The following is an 8,505-nucleotide window of genomic DNA, read 5'->3' on the forward strand; positions in this document are numbered from 1 at the left end:
AATGCAAAGAATAAAAGTGAGGGTTCGAGCAGGATTCGAGCCCCATCATTCTGCGTGGCACTGAAGTATTCTACCTCGCAGCCACGCAGATCTCGGAACTACATTTGAAATAGATTATAATGATTCTGAAGCGTGAATTGTGGTTGCAGTGCTGCCCAATTTATGAACATTGCATATATACTCCTTTTATACAGCCATCATGACGGCTTAACGTCAATAATAGTTAAGTGCCACGAGCTGAAGCTGATTTGTGTGGCAGTGTTGTGGGCGACCATACTCCCGAGCACGAGCACTTGATATCAGCTTACAACCGCGTCTCGTGTTGATACTATCTGTGTTGCTGCTGGCATCGTTACTGCCAGTGGACACAACAGGTTATATAATACATATGCGTCTGAATAACGTACGTCTTTGCGTGTATCTTTAGGGCTTCTTGGCATCTCTATAAGGCCACTTTGTGACATTTGGCTGGATACAAAACTACAACAAAATGACTTTCAATGCGCATGCTTCCCTTGACTTCGATTCCCAAGGTATGCGGAATCTGCCAAATGTAATAATTATTTATTACTTGTTTATTAGCAGGAAAGTTTTCTATCCTGGAGTCCACCAACACTTCTCTAACGTATTTCCGTGACTGATATGACGTTGTAAAGTTGCACAAACACGATACAAATAAGGAAGGCTGAAGTCGAAAGATATCCAAATTTGGAAAACGTGGAATCAAGCTCACGACCTCTCAAGTCTACGGCGTATAAGGCGGGCGTTTAACCGACACTATACGGCCGGCGCATTTGAAAAAGATCCTTGAGGCGGGTCTTAGGGCCGTTCTACGCGCTTCCCGCACAGCCGCAACGCACGTGCCGGGACCCCTACCGCACGCAAGCGGGGGACAAATAGGCCAATTGGCGACGCTGCGGAGGTTGAAGTAGCGTCGCCAATTGGCTCATTTTTGCCCTGCTTGCGTGCGGGAGGGGTGCCGGCACGTGCGTTGCGGCTGTGCGGGAAGTGCGTGGAACGGCCCTATACGTTTCACATTCCTTCGCTCTGCGCCTGCGTTCTGCGTTGTCGAAGTGGTGCCACCACCTAAAAGCGGAGAGTGTACAGCAATATGACACTAACGCCGACAGCGAACGCTGTGGTAGTCTTAGCACTACGGCGCCTAGACATGATCTATTGCAATAGGCCGCGAAAGCTCGGGCGAAAAGCGGTTGAAAAGTTATTCCCAGCGATATCAGCATGGGGAGTTATGGGTGCTGTGATTGAAGCACGACTATGTTTGGAGAGAACAAACACTAATAGTGATAAACGAAGTTCGGTTCAATGTCGTAGCAAACAATACGTTTTGCAATGGAGACTTCTTTTCGTCAACAATAATATGTAGGTGTAATGAACAAAAATTCAATAAAATTTTTAGTTTACGAAAAATCTTTTTTTTCTACGCCCTCTACTCACGCTATCATTACTCAGTGAAGCCGTCGCGCTACATAAGTTACATGGCAAATCCCGCCCGGAAAATTAGTCTGCAAAGACACACCACTCACGCGTTTTAGTGTTCTGCGTTCTCTGTTGTGTGCCAAATTGTCAGGTGCGTTTATCATTAGTGAACGTCTTCAGTGCAGTATGCAATGGGCAGCGGAACGATGCGAATCACATTTAATTTCGAGTTCCTTCGTCGTTAGCTGCGGAAACGATGTGCTGTGCAAGGATGCATTAGCAGCAAACGTATGCCTAGTGAGCATGTCTTCTAGATCAAAAACAAGGACAATGGTTTGGAATGCACTTCTCGCTGGACTTTCATCCATCAGTATTCCTGTAGCCCGGTTTCCTTCTTGAGCATGCAATGCCTACTATTTGTGTTATTGATGAGAAGATTGCCAAGGTATCCATCACGGTACAATTCGCATGTCTTCATTCGCATAGGTTGCGGTAGTTTATTGCGTAGGTTGCACATAGGGTGCGGTAGTTTATTGGAGAATATTGCCCCCCAAAAAGAAAAAAAAACATAGCGGAAAGAGTGTCTGCCGCTTTTTTGTTTTTATTACCGTTTTTTGTAGTGTAACAAATTTAAGTTATTGTTACAGTTGAATAAACCTAAAATGTCATCATTTTCGCGTGACTAAGCGTCATTTCTTCCTCAAAAAACAGAAAACCACTAGCATTGTGCATGCTAAAGAACCTGCCTATGTGTGAAACAAATAAGCCATGCTACAGATATGACAGGATATGACAGGACGCTGCTACGCAGTTGGTTGCTTTCACTCATTACCGGAAGATGCCACGAACGGCGAATAAAAGTCTGAAGAATCAGTTTCCTTGTAAAACCGAGACAAAGTGAACGGTAGTACACACAAACATCACTATTTATTCATGAGTCCTAAATAGATAAGCTGGCGTTGACTTGAAGAGCACTCGTGGATAACTCGCTGGCGATCACCTTAGCGCGAGTCCTTAGTGATCAGGGGCCTATGAAAAGCAATTTGAATTCAAAGTTAGCGCTGGTGCACACACCAAAAAACGGAATTTGTTCGCCAGCTGTTGCGTCACATCCACTTAACTTCTTGTTCCACCGGACGTGTTTTATCCTCACAGAGATGGCGCTAAGCCTCATGACAGCTGATCAACCGCCATTTTCTGAACGTATGGACTTCTATGAAGCCTTTGCTACCAGTCTATATACCTATTGGCCAGGATGCCACCATTCAGACAGGCCCTGGCATCAGAGTGCCTAGCTAACGCCGTGTAGGTGGCCTCGGCCCGACTTAAAACAGATAGTAGAGTGGCCTCCACAGGTAGCTTCGACAAAATTTCCAGAGTTTATTTCGATTGTCACAAACGCAGGCTGCATTTCTGATGCACTGTAGGCTCTGATTTGACTCTGTGACTACGCAGTAACGTTCTTTGTCTTACGAGTTGAATAGATGTGAGTCAAGTGCAGGCTTCATCTTTTGCGTTCTGCTAGTATGTGCAGTTTAGCACAGCTTTCATAAGCACCAATGGTGTATTTCTGCCGTCTATTGATATGAGTGTGATAGCACCAGTTGTGATAACTGCTGCGCTAAGCGTCACTGAAAGACAACGGCGTTCACGGGAGAACGTCGTGCAAGTGAGTTTGGTGGTCTAAAAAACACGCCGCAGAGGAGCGGGAGGCCTTCGCACGTTCGCGACGCAAGTTGAAAACTCTGCCTCTCGAGTTTGGGAAGTTGAGTGCATCGCAACCGAACTGGCTGCCACACAGACAATCGTATCTTAGTCTTTTTGTCGAAGCGACTTAGGAGCAGGTCGCTGGTCGCCAACACGACGTCGCAACACGGTCAGAAGACGGTCGCCGACCCGCCAATCATGCGCTCCTCGCTGCAGTGGACCATGGGTTAAAAAGCGAAGGAGCCAAAAACTATTTAGTTCCGTTAATATGATTCTCGAACACCCGTGGTTAAATTGTGCTAGCGTGATGATCAGGTGCGTTCGGTGCAGTGTCTCCGGAAAATATATGCTGGTTGCTAGTCGTTGGTTGTGTTGGATAAGGTGTAGCACATGGCGACAACATGGGTGCATCAACATCTAAGGTTACTCTAGCGACTAAACACCAACAGACATATAATATATATCAATACGCAATAAATATTGAACAACTTTTCATAATAAAAGTTGCACTTTTGTGGAATATAACGATTTCCTTATCAAAGAGATTACCTACATTTTGCTCCGAATGCGCCCCTTTTCATTGCGATCTCTCACGCACGCGTAGACAAGTTGTGGCCTCCGGCGGCAGGCCCAGTAATGACCGAGCGCCCCATGCTTATAGAAACACTGATAGAAAATTTCAAAGGTGAGATAATGAGTGAGATCAATTGATTGCAGACATATGTAGACAAAATCTACGATATATGAAGGGCAAATATAACCTCGAACATATTGAAAAGCTTTAGGTCCAACCGGGCGATTAGAATGATGTGTTGCTCCTCGCGGCGCCACATCAACGCTGGATCAATCTATAGAAACCACCGTCACGAGTTTGTTTTGGGTGGTTGCTGGCACGTGCCTTGCGCTTGCGCTACCTGCGATTTCCTTCTCAGTGTTTGCCGCTTCAAGTGCGCTGGCTGTGCTGGCTGTAGTGCAGCGCACGCTCATGCATATTCTCGCGCTCGACATCCCAGTCACAGTTTTTCGTGGTGACGTGGCCAGCTGTGCTCTCCTTTCCCCCGATACTGCTACTGTTTGGTTCCGTGCTCTTTTAAATCAAAACTCGCACTAGGCACACTGAAAACTTCTCTAAATAATTCACTATAGTGCACTCACGCAAACGAGGTTTCTCATCGTGATCAGTGGGTCATAAGATACCTATTGTAACAACAACGATAAAAAAACATGGCGCGAAAACTTTGTGTGAGTGCTCCTTTAAATCAGCCGATGGCCGATACTTGGCATGAGACGCTGTGATTTTTGAGCATGAAGCATGGTTTGTCGAATAAAGAAAAATTCATTTTAAACTGACTAGGAGAATTACTTGTACGCTCAGCTCCGTGCGCTGCGCTCTAAAATTCTGTTCACGTGTTCTCGGAGCTCTCGACTTCTGATCAGCAGCATTTCCTTAATAAGCTCAAAAAATCCTTGCATGCCCCTTACGAACGACAATGGTTAGAATAATGGCTAATGAAGTAATAGTGCTTATTGTGTGCTTGTTGATACAACGTGTCCGCGGGATTCATGATACGTAGTTCTCACGTATTGGCTAACAACTTCAGTTAACAGAACATGTAAATCTTCATCGTGAGTGTTGTTACGAAAGAGAAATGTCTCTAGCTGTAAACGTGGTTGCGTACAGTACAGAACAGCAATAGTTGTACAAACTCTCATAAACACAATACAATTAGCCCTACTGCTGTGAAGACAGTTTTCACTTTCGTGCAGCTCCGAATCTTATATGACAGAGGGATCAGTGACTTTTTTTTTCTTTGTCCTGTCTCTTGAGTGTGCAGGTCTACGAATCTTGTCTCGTTAGCGTTGCCTTGACTGACTGATTATTTATGGATTCTCTCACGCAGAACCATACCCGGATGCACCACTGGATGCACCCCTATTCCCGACCTGGATAAAGGCTCTGGGTCTCTCTTCTCACTACATGTGGATCGACACGACGACACCGTTGTACGACGAAACTCGCTACAGCCCATTTTATTCAGAAAATCACAACGATTTTGCTATACCGACAATATCTATGTTTCGTCCGTTCATGTATCCCTATGGTATTCCCTCACTGAACTATGGTGGCCTCGGACAGGTACGCCACATTTTTTAATTAGATTTCACGCGCCTATAACTAACTCAAACGTAATCATTCCTTCAGAACTATTTGTGGTAGATTGCAATAGCAGTACGAGAGTACTGCATATGCCAGAAACAGGACATGTAGATGGCTGTCTAGAGTGAACACATTTTTTACGTTATACATGAGCTAGTTTTTGAGTAGTATCGTATGGTTTTTTTGCACGCGCGCGCACACACACACACACACACACACACATATATATATATATATATATATAAGGGAAAGAAATGTATGCTTAAGGGCTCGTTTTTCATGTTTACACAATATAATGAGATATAACAGACAATAAGGTATAGGGGAAGTTCTTAGGCCAATTGTAATGTAAATGAGAAGAACGAAAAGTGGGTGAAAAGATAACTTGCCGTGGGCAGGATCCGAACCTACGACCTTCGAATAACGCGTTCGATGCTCTACCACTGAGCTACCGCGACAGCTATCCCCCCAGCCACTTTATCGGGTATCTATGTCAATTTAAACGAGGGAGTGTCAGTCAGCGCCACTAGTAGCCATGGCGGCGAGTGTGGCACACTCTTTATGAGCCCGTTTGGCGTCACGTAGAACGTGAACTTATTACTAACTGGCAGCTCACCAAATAGTCCCTCGTATACAACCTAAAGGCACTAAGTCTGCCAGTACGAGACCCTCGTTAATGAATAAGGGAAACAAATGTATACTTAAGGGCTCGTTTTTCATATTTACACAATATAACGAGATCTAACAGACAATAATGCGAAGGACGGTTTAGGGGAAGTTCTTAGGCCAATTGTAATGTAAATGAGAAGAAAGAAAAGTGGGTGAAAAGATAACTTGCCGTGGGCAGGATCCGAACCTGCGACCTTCGAATAACGCGTTCGATGCTCTACCACTGAGCTACCACGACAGCTATCCCTCCAGCCACTTTATCGGGTATCTATGTCAATTTAAACGTGGGAGTGTCAGTCCGCGCCACTAGTAGCCATGGCGGCGAAAGTGGCACACTCTTTATGAGCCTGTTTGGCGTCACGTAGAACGTGAACTTATTACTAACTGGCAGCTGACCAAATAGTCCCTCGTATACAACCTAAAGGCACCAAGTCTGCCAGTACGAGACCTTCGTTAATGAATAAGGGAAACAAATGTATACTTAAGGGCTCGTTTTTCATATTTACACAATATAATGAGATCTAACAGACAATAATGCGAAGGAAGGTTTAGGGGAAGTTCTTAGGCCAATTGTAATGTAAATGAGAAGAAAGAAAAGTGGGTGAAAAGATAACTTGCCGTGGGCAGGATCCGAACCTGCGACCTTCGAATAACGCGTTCGATGCTCTACAACTGAGCTACCACGACAGCTATCCCCCCAGCAACTTTATCGGGTATCTATGTCAATTTAAACGTGGGAGTGTCAGTCAGCGCCACTAGTAGCCATAGCGGCGAGTGTGGCACACTCTTTATGAGCCTGTTTGGCGTCACGTAGAACGTGAACTTATTACTAACTGGCAGCTGACCAAATAGTCCCTCGTATACAACCTAAAGGCACCAAGTCTGCCAGTACGAGACCCTCGTTAATGAATGAGGGAAACAAATGTATACTTAAGGGCTCGTTTTTCATGTTTACACAATATAATGAGATCTAACAGACAATAATTCCAAGGAAGGTATAGGGAGAGTTCTTAGGCCAATTGTAATGTAAATGAGAAGAAAGAAAAGTGGGTGAAAAGATAACTTGCCGTGGGCAGGATCCCAACCTGCGACCTTCGAATAACGCGTTCAATGCTCTACCACTGAGCTACCACGACAGCTATCCCCCCAGCAACTTTATCGGGTATCTATGTCAATTTAAACGTGGGAGTGTCAGTCAGCGCCACTAGTAGCCATGGCGGCGAAAGTGGCACACTCTTTATGAGCCTGTTTGGCGTCACGTAGAACGTGAACTTATTACTAACTGGCCGCTGACCAAATAGTCCCTCGTATACAACCTAAAGTCACCAAGTCTGCCGGTACGAGACTCTCGTTAATGAATAAGGGAAAAAAATGTATACTTAAGCGCTCGTTTTTCATGTTTACAATATAATGTATACAACATGTTTACAATATAATGCATACAATATAATGAGATCTAACAGACAATGATGCCAAGCAACGTGTAGGGGAAGTTCTTAGGCCAATTGTAATGTAAATGAGAAGAAAGAAACGTGGGTGAAAAGATAACTTGGCGTGGGCAGGATCCGAACCTGCGACCTTCGAATAACGCGTTCGATTCTCTACCACTGAGCTACCACGACAGCTATCCCCCCAGCCACTTTATCGGGTATCTATGTCAATTTAAACGTGGGAGTGTCAGTCCGCGCCACTAGTAGCCATGGCGGCGAGTGTGGCACACTCTTTATGAGCCTGTTTGGCGTCACGTAGAACGTGAAATTATCACTAACTGGCAGCTGGCCAAATAGTTCTTCGTATACAACCTAAAGGCACCAAGTCTGCCAGTACGAGACACTCGTTAATGAATAAGGGAAACAAATGTATACTTAAGGGCTCGTTTTTCATGTTTACACAATATAATGAGATCTAACGGACAATAATGCCAAGGAAGGTATAGGGGAAGCTCTTACGCCAATCGTAATGCAAATGAGAAGAAATAAAAGGGAGTGAAAAGATAACTTGCCGTGGGCAGGATTCGAACCTGCGACCTTCGAATAACGCGTTCGATGCTCTACCACTGAGCTACCACGACAGCTATCCCCCCAGCCACTTTATCGGGTATCTATGTCAATTTAAACGTGGGAGTGTCAGTCATTTGTTGGAGTGTCATTTGTGAGAGTGTCATTTGTTTCCCTTATTCATTAACGAGGGTATCGTACTGGCAGACTTGGTGCCTTTAGGTTGTATATGAGGGACTATTTGGTCAGCTGCCAGTTAGTAATAAGTTCACGTTCTACGTGACGCCATACAGGCTCATAAAGAGTGTGCCGCACTCGCCGGCATGGCTACTAGTGGCGCTGCCTGACGCTCCCACGTTTAAATTGACATAGATACCTGATAAAGTGACTGGGGGGATAGCCGTCGTGGTAGCTCAGTGGTAGAGCATCGAACGCGTTATTCGAAGGTCGCAGGTTCGGATCCTGCCCACGGCAAGTTAACTTTTCACCCACTTTTCTTTTTTCTCATTTACATTACAATTGGCCTAAGAACTTCCC

At 45.0% G+C, this 8,505-nt stretch overlaps 1 non-coding gene across 1 annotated transcript; it reads right to left on the reverse strand.

Annotated features, from left to right (window-relative positions):
- Positions 1–7,970: 7,970 nt before the first annotated feature.
- TRNAT-CGU (transfer RNA threonine (anticodon CGU)) lies at positions 7,971–8,042 on the reverse strand. The gene has a single exon. It is a non-coding gene; the product is annotated as a tRNA-Thr (tRNA).
- Between the last annotated feature and the right edge of the window lie 463 nt (positions 8,043–8,505).

This window comes from Rhipicephalus microplus, chromosome 3 (genome assembly GCF_043290135.1).
Source record: "Rhipicephalus microplus isolate Deutch F79 chromosome 3, USDA_Rmic, whole genome shotgun sequence".
NCBI lineage: Eukaryota > Metazoa > Arthropoda > Arachnida > Ixodida > Ixodidae > Rhipicephalus > Rhipicephalus microplus.